Source organism: Gossypium hirsutum, chromosome A10, assembly GCF_007990345.1.
Source record: "Gossypium hirsutum isolate 1008001.06 chromosome A10, Gossypium_hirsutum_v2.1, whole genome shotgun sequence".
Classification (NCBI taxonomy): Eukaryota; Viridiplantae; Streptophyta; class Magnoliopsida; order Malvales; family Malvaceae; genus Gossypium; species Gossypium hirsutum.
The window spans coordinates 94,132,685-94,144,302 of record NC_053433.1 but is presented as its reverse complement, the minus strand read 5'-3'; the positions used below and the strand labels follow the sequence as shown (position 1 = coordinate 94,144,302).

Here is an 11,618-nt window from a genome sequence, read left to right as displayed (position 1 = left end):
TTTGAACTGAAACCTAACACAATTCAAATGATACAGCAATTTGTTCAGTTTGATGGTTTGCAGGACGAGGATCCCAATGCTCACTTGGCAAATTTCTTAGAGTTTTGCGACACTTTTAAAATCAATGGCATTTCTGATGACGCCATTTGCCTTCGGTTGTTTCCCTTTTCATTGAGGAATAAGGCTAAACAGTGGTTGAACTCGTTGCCACGATGATCAATCACTACTTGGGAACAAATGACCAAAAAGTTTTTATTAAAATATTTCTCGCCGGCTAAAATAGCCAAATTACCTAATGATATCTCTTCTTTTGTGCAGATGGGTTTAGAAACACTCTACGATACATGGGAGAGATACAAGGACCTCTTGAGAAGATGCCCTCACTTTGGGTCACCACTCTGGTTACAGGTTCAAACCTTTCATAACGGCCTAAATCCTTCGACTCGGCAGATGGTTGACGCAGCTGCTGGAGGAACCATCAATAATAAGACACCTGAAGATGCCTATGAATTTATAGAGGAGATGTCACGAAATAACTATTAGTGGCAAGTCATGAGGACAAAGCCAACAAAAATAGCAGGCGTTTATAATGTCGATTTGGTCACCATGCTCTCTAATTAGGTAGAACTCTTGAATAAGAAAATTGATGGTTTTCTTAGTTCTTCACAGGTTCACCCAGTAATGCAGTACAAAGCAAGTGGAGGTGGATCAAGCAGTTCAGAATATCCACCTTATGGCCATAACATGGAGAACGAGCAGTTAAATTACATGGGTAACAATCCTCGATCTCAAAACAATTCTTATAGCAATACTTACAATGCAGGTTCGAGGAACCACCCAAATTTTTCATGGGGAGGCCAAGGGAAACAGAAACCACCACCTCCAAGCTTCCAACAAGCACCCTACCAACAAGAGAAAAAGCCAAACCTTGAAGAGATGCTAACAATATTCATCTTAGTGTTAGAAACTCATTTTCAGAATATCGAGACAGCACTTAAAAATCAACAAGCGTCAATCCAATGACTCGAAACTCAGATAGGTCAACTCTCTAAATTGATATCTGAAAGACCACCAGGAAGCCTACCAAGCAACATTGAATCTAACCCAAGGGAGCAACTCAACGCAATTGCCATTCAAGATGAGGAAAGGTTAGTTGCAAAACCAAGGCTAGAAACGGTGGTAATCAAAGCTAAGAATGAGTTAGGCCAAAATGACCCAAAGCCGATGAGTATAGAATATAAACCTCGTGTGCCATACCCTAATGCGACAAGAAAAGACTGATCAAATGAACAATTTGGTAAATTCCTTAAACTTTTAAAAAAACTACATATTAACTTACCGTTTATTGAAGCTCTTTCGCAGATGCCAAACGCAGTCAAGTTTTTAAAGGAGTTTTTAACAAATAAATGAAAGTTGGATGAGGTGACGCATGTAGAGTTGAATGCAGTTTGCTTAGCCATATTACAGAATAAGCTACCCAACAAATTAAAGGATCCAGGGAGTTTTACGATTCCTTGTTTAATTGATAGTTTAGATGTTCATCATGCATTGGCTGACTTAGGGGCAAGCATTAATGTTATGCCTTATAAAATGTTTAAACAGCTAGGTCTTGGGAAACCCAAACAAACTAGGATGAGTATTCAATTGGCTAATAAAACCATTAGATTTCCTAGGGGTATCATTGAAGATGTTCTTGTTAAGATCAATAAATTTATATACCCAGTAGACTTTGTTGTTCTAGACATGGAAGAGGATAGTAACGCACCTTTAATTTTAGGATGACCCTTTTTAGCGACTGCTAGAACCATTATTGATGTTGGTACAGGTGAACTCACACTCCGTGTGGGAGACGAAACAATCACCCTTCAAGCTCGTAATTCGAGTAGCACATCAAAAATTAAAGGTGGTTGTTTAAATCATTCTACTAGTATTGATCATGTGGTGACACCCTCTATGCAGGAAACAGTTTCGAAGAATACATATTAGCCATGTTCAAACGACAAAAAAGGACCTATCTATGAAGAACGAAGGTTACAAATCGAGGAGCTAGATGAATGGCGGACACAGAAATCGAGAACACCCGATAAACTGAAACCGAGCTAGGACAAGCTCAATACCTCACCAAATCAACTTAAGGTTGGAGAGAAAGTACTACTAGATGCAGTAGATCCTCGCATTGCCACTCCTGAACCTAATGAAGAAATTCCTCTTACGGTACTCAGTATTTTCCCATATGGTACAGTTGAGGTAATTCATCCCAAATTCAACATATTTAAGGTAAACAATACCCGCCTTAAACCTTATGTTGATAAAGTTGATAGCAGGGATGAGGAGTGTAAACTCCTCGCACCACCTTGACCATACAGAAGGAGGTAAGTCGAGCTTAGACTATAAATAAGTGCTTCTCAAGAGGCAACCCGAGCTCTAACAGTGTTAATTTCTTTAAAATTTTAGTTTTTAACATCTAACATACTAACTGAATCATGGAACGCAGACTTTCAAAAGACACACGGATAGGCACATGGGCATGCATTAGGCCTTGTGAAAACAGGGCAAGATTTTTTCCCCAAAACGAGATGCGATAAGTTGCACGACCGTGCGACATGGCCGTGAGCGAAACTGCCAAAACAACACGGGCGTGAGACACGCTCGTGCCTCGAAACCTTGGTTGAAACTGAGAATGTAACACGGGCGTGCGATACACCTGTGCCATCCACCCGTGGTCAACACTGTCAAAACAAACACGAGCGTTGACCTATGTATACGGGCGTGGGAGAAGCGAATGAAGTAAGACACGGCCGTGTGCACCCACACACCCAAAGAACACGAGATTGGTCCAAATGTCAGACGCGCCCAAATTCAAAATTCGTGAAACACACGAGCAAAAATTAGGCCACACGGGCGTGTCCCACGGCTGTGTTCTCCAAAATCTATATAAACCCATCACTATTCATCATCTCCCTCCCTAAAAAACCCTAACCCTAGCCAGTGCAACTTCACACGCGCTACCCCCCACGCTCGTGCGCTGCCTGCAACACCGATTCCGACACCTCAAGCTCTTTTTTTTTGCGTTTGTTTACTCTTTTCTCTCTATTTTCTTTAAATATGTTGCTTATTTCATGATTCCTCTGCTATATTGAACTATTTTGAATTAATATTCATAGTTAGAATATTAAAATACTCATGCTTGTTTAATATTTTTTTTATCATTTTAGTTACTACATTATGCTATACTCTTTCATTTTTCCTTGTTTCCATGAAATTTATACTTACCCACATGCATTCGTTCATTATTTCCATAATCCTCTAACTTGATATATTTAGTGGTTTTAGTTTATATCATCTCGTACGTAAATCTCATAAAATATTCATATTTAGCCTTAATTTTCCATACTAGTCTTGGGGCATATTGGTTGAACTTAGATTTTTCAATGCAGGTACAATGTCGTCCTCACATGGTAAGAAGACCGCTGTTCCCTCCTTGAAGAAGAGGAAAGGAGTAGCGTCATCCTCGAGTCCTACCACGGAGATTAGGCACCCGTTCCTCTAGGTTCTCTTGGGACCCTAGAAGGAATTATATCAGATATTACGGGCCCGACCCCTAGGTGTGAGCCACTGCATTAACTGGGCCGCACTTGAACAGATTCAATTGGCTGACGCAGTTCTAGCCCTCCTTACGACTGACCCATGGGGGCTCTTCTTTGAGATCGTCGAGCCGACGTATCTCGAGTTTACATTGGAACTCTGCTCGACGTTCTATCTTCAGACCGTCATGACAAACTTCGATGATCCTAGAACGGTTCAGTTCCGCCTTGGTAGTCTAGTAGGCCAGTTGAGCGTACCTGAGTTCGGGATTACACTAGGGCTATACACGGAGGAATTCATGGATGATAATGAACTCAACACCCTCTACCACCACATCCACTACTCTCCCTCAAAATGCTGGAGGGACCTCGTCCCTACCTCGGCCACCTACGACCCTAGCCACTCCAAAGCATCGACTCTCCCTCCATCCTTGAGGTATCTACAAGCCATCTTGGCTCACACTCTGACAGGGAGACGAGAGAGCACCGGCGTCGTCACCACCCATGATGCCTATTTCTTATGGAGTATGGCAAATGGGTACATCATTGACCTCGCATACTTTATTGCCCTCGCCATTTACCACCAGACGGAGCGGCATAGGAGAGGGGTCATCTCTATCGGGCCTTATGTGACTCGACTGGCTCGGCACTTCGGGCTCTTCAACACAGCAGCCCAATCATCCTCCCTCACTCTCATCGGCCAGATGTCCCCATAGGGTATCTCGAGCATGCTAAGTATGAGGATGATCGAGAAATGATGTGGCACCACCCTCCTCAATACCTCCTCGTCCAGTCCACCAAGTAGAAGGATCTAGAGGACATTATTGATGATGTCCCTCTACGTCATGAGGACCCACCGTCTCAGTCACTACCCCTTCTCGTCCAGTTCATGCGGCGGCTTCATACGCTGACATCTCTAAGCGTCTTACTCGATTCGAGCAGCAGTGTTTTCAGAGCTTTTATAACATTGATTCTACTCTACAACAGATTTGTCAGCACTTTCACATCTCATCGCCACCTCCACCTCGCGAACCATCTAGCGATGAAGATGTTTAAAAACTTTTATTTATTATTTTATGTTGTTACTTTTATTCTATTTTAAGACTGCTTTTTATTTTTCTTTAAGCTTATTTTTATTAGGTTTTATAATTATTATTTTACAATTTTTAATTTCGGCTATTTCATTACGAGTAATTATTCTTTTTTATATATTTCTTAAAAAGTTCCTAATTCTATCACAGTTATAAAGAGCTCCAAAACTCACTATTACTTAGGAACTTGGAACTCCATTGGGAAAGGTTCTCTACGACTGCCATACCCTGCTCGACCACAACCATAGCCAACATGAGATATAATATTCTTTTGGCACAGCATTTGTGGAACCCAACCTCTACCACCACCGGAGTATCCTCCTCCACCCTCATCATTGCTTTGGCCGTTTATTCTCCATGACTCTAATTCAAGGAGTTCATTCATCGTTCAGGAAGTTTCACTTCTCTCCCTATCTTATGATTAAAATCTATCTTTGTCAATATATCTTTCTTTGTACATTGAGAGCAACGTACATCTTAATGTGGGGGGTCTTTTATATCATCATTAGAAATCCCTGAATTTTGTCTTATTCTCACGTGAATCACTCATATCACTATTAGAATGAATTTTGATTAATTTATGATTTTTATTGATATGTCTTGAATTAAAACATAAGTATTTATGCATTGATTGTTTAAACTTTAAGACATTAGGGAATCAAGCATAATAAGTTGATTTTTGAAGAATTAAAATCTTTTAGGTTGTTTCCCTAAGTTTAGGTTTTATCTTAAGTTGAAATTCACAAGTTTGAACATCAAAAAGCCATAATTTTTGTGAGATCTTGAGCTTTAGAGCATATTTTATTCCTTTCATGCTCATTTTCATCATGAGTGCGTCAGTTTTGATTTGTTATTCTAGAACTTGTTTGATTATGCATGTCAGGACCACACCATTTGATTTGATATGTCAAGATGATAAAGGCACTTAGGTTTAACCCACTCACTCCACAAAATCCTACCTCCATAATTAACCCTTAGTGAACCCCTTTTGAGCCTAACAAAGCCATTAATTGATTTACCCTCAATATTAACCTATAACCCATTATTGTTGAAATCCCCTAATTTGATCTCTATTTTTTTCGAGGTTTGATTTGAACAAATTTCTTAGTTATGTTTTGTTCTTCTAAATATTTGACTTGTTCTTAAAAAAATACTTACATACATATTAGTAGTAATTCGTCATTTTTGAGCCTGAGTGTTAATTCCATATTCTAAGAAGAAGCTCACTTGTATTCAACTGATGACTAGTTATTTTTCGAGCTAGGTAATTTTTCAATTCAATCTCGATTCTAACATATTCTTTCAGCTTGTGATTATACCTCTAACCAAAGCCACGTTACAACCCTCTAAAAGACCTTTTTGATTGATGTATCAGCTCAATATATAGTGGTGGAGATTTGATTTTCAAGCAAGCCTATGGTAATAACTTTTCATATTGACTAATGAGTGCTTTTATTGATGTCCTTAAACACCTTGAGTGATTTGAGTGAATCTTTAGTAAGGATGTTAAACTCTGTGATATTTTGATCAAAGGTAATCACTTAGATGAGGGGAGACACCTATGTTTTCTTGATAAAATGCTCAACTTGGAATGTTTGAAACTTTGATGTACTTTTAGTTGAATTTTTAATGTATGAGTACTTATGGATTATTTTGAGATATTATTGATAGGGATTATAAATTGAGAAGAATTTATTTTGATTATGAGTTGAGGATTTTTGCTTGAGGACAAGCAAATGCTTAAGTGTGGGGGTATTTGATAAACCGTAATTTATACATATTTTTATCCTATGCTTAGCCTATTTATGAATGGTTTCTCCTTAAATTTGGTGAATTCGATGTTCTTAATCCTTTAATTTCATGTTTTATACTTAGGAGAGCATAGGAGAGTAAAAAGAGCGAGAAATGGGCAGAAAACAGAGAAAATGGACGTACGTGAGAAATCAACATGGCCTGGACTTTCTCACACGGGCGTGTCACACGGCCGTGTCCCTTTGGTAGAATTGAAGCACAACTTACACGGATATACTACACACCCGTGCCTGTTCAACAGCCTTGACCACGGGCTAGAGTAATCGTACACGGGCGTGTCACACAGGTGTGTCACACGGGCGTGCCCTGCCTAACCCAAGTATAACCCTATTCAGAAAAGGCCAATTTTGGGGGCTCTTAGGTATTCTAAAGCCTATTTAAACACCTGAGGAGGCACTTAGAAGGGGGACGCAGAGTAGGAAGCAAGGAATTACTCAAGGAAAGCAGATTGATCCATCTTAGAAGCCAGATTCATCATCAAGACTGAAGATCTCCCTTCAAGTTCCTTCAAGAGTTTTGGGTATTCTTATGTTTTGTTATCTTTAGGCTTTTGAGATGTTTTCTTTCATAAGTATGAACTAAACCCTCTACATACCTAAGGGGAATGAAACCTCAGACGGATCTTGTTATTATTATCTGAATTGTATGATAAATATTTGACTTGTTCTTAATTTTGTGTTCTTAATTCTTGTTTTGATATTCCAGGATATTGATTCAAGTTAAGCTCTTATTCATAGGAGGAATAGACCTTGTTTAAGAGTAAATTTGTCATAATTAAGCGGAGTTGATTGCACGCCTAGAGATAAGGTGATAAGATTTTGCCGGATTAGGGTGAAACCTAATAAGGGAATTTATAGATCGAGTTAATGCAATTCTAGGGAGTTAAGTAGAAAGAGATTTCAATTATTCAACCTAGGGTTAGACGTTATTAGTCTCGAGAGAGATAATAATATAACTTAAGGATTTTAACGGATCAAGTCAAATGAATAAATCGTCTGATTCAGAGTCAAATAACAAGTGAAGTCTAGGTGGATTTTTCCTTAGGTATTGTCTTAATCAATCGAATTTTCCCAAAAGTATTTTCCCAAATTTTTTTTTTGTGCATTCTTAGTTAATAATTATTTTAGACAATCAAACCTCTTAATTTTTAGGCTAGATAATAAAAAGGAAGTAAATACTAGTACTCGTAGTTCCTTTGGGTTCGACAATCCGGTCTTGCTGAACTATACTACTGTTCGATAGGTACACTTGCCTTAATCGTGATAATAAGTTAGTCTCAAGAGCGATTCATTCATAAATCTTTAAAACCTGTCATGAATATCACGTATCAATCACAACATTAATTAATATAAAAAACGATGAAGATTTGACAATATAAGCACTTACTCTACTCTATTAAATTCGTGATGTCGAAAATAATGAGCAAAGGTAAGAAAAATAATAAATGGCGGCACAAGAGAGGGAAAATTTAAAGTTTAGGAGGTAAGAATAGTGAAAAAAAAGGATAAATTAGAAAAAAATGGGAGGAAGAAAGAAAAACAATAAGTGATTGACAAAAAGAAAATAAAATTGTTATTTATACCTAGGTTAATTAGTATAGGTGACACCTTGGTTTTATAAACAAAAATTTGGCAAAAAAGTAAAATTAACTGATGAGGGGAATCAGACTTAGGACCAATGGAAATGCTAAGGTTTTACCACTGAACCAACAAACTCAATCTTGTCATATTACTACAATTTAATCAACAAGAAATTTGACAACTCTTCTTCTTTTAAAAGAAATTTCGACCTCGAAACTTACCTAATACGAACAGATTAAAATACTGCTAATGGATCAAGTCCTCTAGCTCCCAAGTGGCTTCCTCGATGCCATGGTTTCGCCAAAGAACTTTAACCTGTGGAATTTGTTTTCATCTAAGAATCTTTACTTCTCTGTCCAAAATCTGCATTGGCTCTCCTCAAAGGACATATCCAATCTAACCTCAATCTCCTCAATCGGGATAATGAAATAAGGGTCTGATCGATACCATCTTGACATTGACACATGAAACACATCATGAATGCGATCTAATTCTGGTGACAACTCAAGCTAATAGGCCGGCAGTCCAATTCCCTTAAGTATCCAATACGGTCTAATAATCCTAGGGCTCAACTTGCTTTTTCTCCCAAACCTTAATACTTTTTTCCATAGAGATACCTTTAGAAAAACCCGATCGCTGACACTAAACTCAATTTCTTTTTACCGAATAGCTTTCAGTCTATCCTAAATCAGTCTGATAGTACCCTCAGTCTCTTGAACTAATTCTAGAACCAAAACCTTCCTCCAGCCCAACTCAGTCCAGCATAAAAGAGTAAGACACTTATGACCATGCAAAGCCTCGTAAGGTGCCATCTATATACTAGATTGAAAACTATTATTGTAGGCGAATTCAACTAATGATAGATGCTCTGCCCAAGTACCCCGAAACTCGATCACACAACCCCTTAACATATCCTCAAAAATCTGGATAATTCACACGAATTAACCATCTGTTTGCGGATGGAATTTCATTCTGAAATCCAACCTAGTTCCTAATGCCTCATAAAGCTTCTTTTAGAATCGAGATGTGAAACGCAAATTTTTATTTGAAATAATCGACATAGGACCTCATGCAATCTTACTATTTTGAAAATATAAAGCTTACCTAGTTTCTGTAGGGAATAATCAGTGTGAACGGGTAGAAAGTGAGCCGACTTGGTTAATCTATCAACAATAACCCATACCGAGTCCTTCTTAGTAGGTGTCAAGGGCAACCCACTAACAAAGTCCATAGTGACTCTCTTCTATTTCCATTACGAAATTCTAATTGGTTGCAACAGCTCCTAAGGAAACTGATGCTCAGCCTTTACTTGCTGGCAAGTTAAGCACTTAGAAACAAAACCAGTTACCTCTTGTTTTAGTCTAGGCCACCAATACAACTCCTTCAAGTCTTGGTACATTTTATTACCCTAGGATGCATAGCGCAAGGGCTACTATGCGCTTCTCGTAGGATGGACTGTTTCAAATCCAAATCATTAGGCATATAGTACCCACCTCTGAAACACAGGATACCCTCAGAATTCAACCCGGAATCTTCAGTCTTACCTTTTTTAATCTGTTTAAACCGAGGCATCAAATTTTCATCCAAAGGTTGCTTAAGTTTAATATCACTAACCCAATTAGGCTTAACTTGCGACTCAACCAAAACTCTACCATCCTTATACAGACTCAGTCTTGCAAACATAGTCTTAAGCTCAATCATCAATCTTCTACTTAGAGCATCGACCACAACATTGGCTTTACCAGGATGATATTCAATAGTGCAGTCATAATCTTTCAACAACTCAATCCATCTCTGCTGTCTCAAGTTTAACTCCTTTTAGGTGAGGAGATATTTGAGACTCCTATGATCCATATAGATAGTACACTTCTCACCATAAAGGTAATGCCTCCAAATTTTCAAAGTGAACACTACAGCCGCCAACTCCAAATTATAAGTCGGATAATTGCTCTGATGTGGCTTAAGTTACCTTGAAGCATGATCTACCACCTTACCCTCTTGCATCAACACACAATCTAGACCAATATGGGATGCATCACTATACACAATGTAGTCCTTCTAGATTCCAACTGAATCAAAACTGGAGCTTGAGTCAACTCGGATTTCAGCTACTCAAAGCTAGCTTACTGCTCATTTGACCACTTAAAAGGTGTATTCTTCCTCAATATCTTAGTCAAGGGAGCATCTATCAAAGAGAAACACTTAATAAATCTCCGATAATACCCTACCAAACCTAGGAAGCTTTGAATCTTTGAAACATTCTTATGCTTCTTCCATTCCAGAATCGCCTCAATCTTTTTTGGATTCATATGGATACCCTTACCAGATACCATATACCCAAAAAATTCACATCTTTTAGCCAAAATTCACACTTACCCAGCTTGGCAAAGAGTTTCTTTTCAAGGAGAATTTACAGAACCACCCTTAAATGCTTATCATGCTCAGACTCAGTCTTAGAATAAACCAAAATGTCATTAATGAACACCATGAAAAATTGATAGAAGAATGGCTGAAACACTCGATTCATTAAACCCATAAACACCGCCGGAGCATTTGTAAGATCGAAAGGCATAACCAGGAACTTGTAATGGCCGTACCGAGTCCTGAATCTAGTATTGGGCACATTGGGTTCCTTCACTTTCAACTGATAGTACCCGGATCTCAAGTTGATCTTAAAATTAATGTTATATTCAAATACATATAAACAAAATAAAAAAATAAAATTATTTACCATTATTTAGAATGTTATAATGAAAAAAGTTGATTAAATATAAAAATAAAAAATCCATAAAAAATAAATATTAATATTAAATTTAAATTTAAATTTAAATATTTAACATGTATTTATATAAAATTGTTAAAAATCCAAATATAATTATCACTAATAAATAATTTTTTAAAATAAAAATTTACATGTATTTATCTTAATAGCAAAATTAAATTCTTATGAAATTAATATCCGAAGTTTGAGTCTGACTTGTATATAACATTATTATTGTCTTCTATTCAATAAACCAAACGTCTTTATATCTATTATATCTTTATTTCATTTGAATGAACCAAACAAAAGTAATATGCAAAATTTTCTACGCAAGGCCTAGTACAAATTGCTGCTCTATTTTTTATTTTCTATTATAAAAAAAGAAAAAAAAATTATTCTCCCAAATTTGTTTGACACCTTTCATTTGCCCCGACAATATGTATATATAATATCCTTTAGGATTATGCATAACTTTCACATGCTTTGTTCTTTAATCATGTTAATTTATTCCACAAATATTTTCATGAGGTTGGTTATGGGCTCTTGGAACTATTTTTTATTCTTTGACATCTTTTTTAGAATATTGCAAAATCTAATGGAAATGATGTTTGATTCTTAGTGATTGATATATGGTACGGATACCATGATTTTAAAGTGGCTATAATTTAACTATATTTTTCCATAGATTGCATTTGTTGGCTTTTAGAGGTCAGTTCTGGTGATACAAATGGATAAAAACTTTGGGGAATCAAGCTATCCTTCAGTATATAAAAAAGGATATATGATTGGA

The 11,618-nt window shown here is 37.2% G+C and overlaps 1 pseudogene; it reads right to left on the bottom strand.

Moving 5' to 3' along the window:
- Positions 1-285: 285 nt before the first annotated feature.
- On the bottom strand, positions 286-386 carry LOC121208734 (uncharacterized; annotated as a pseudogene).
- Between the last annotated feature and the right edge of the window lie 11,232 nt (positions 387-11,618).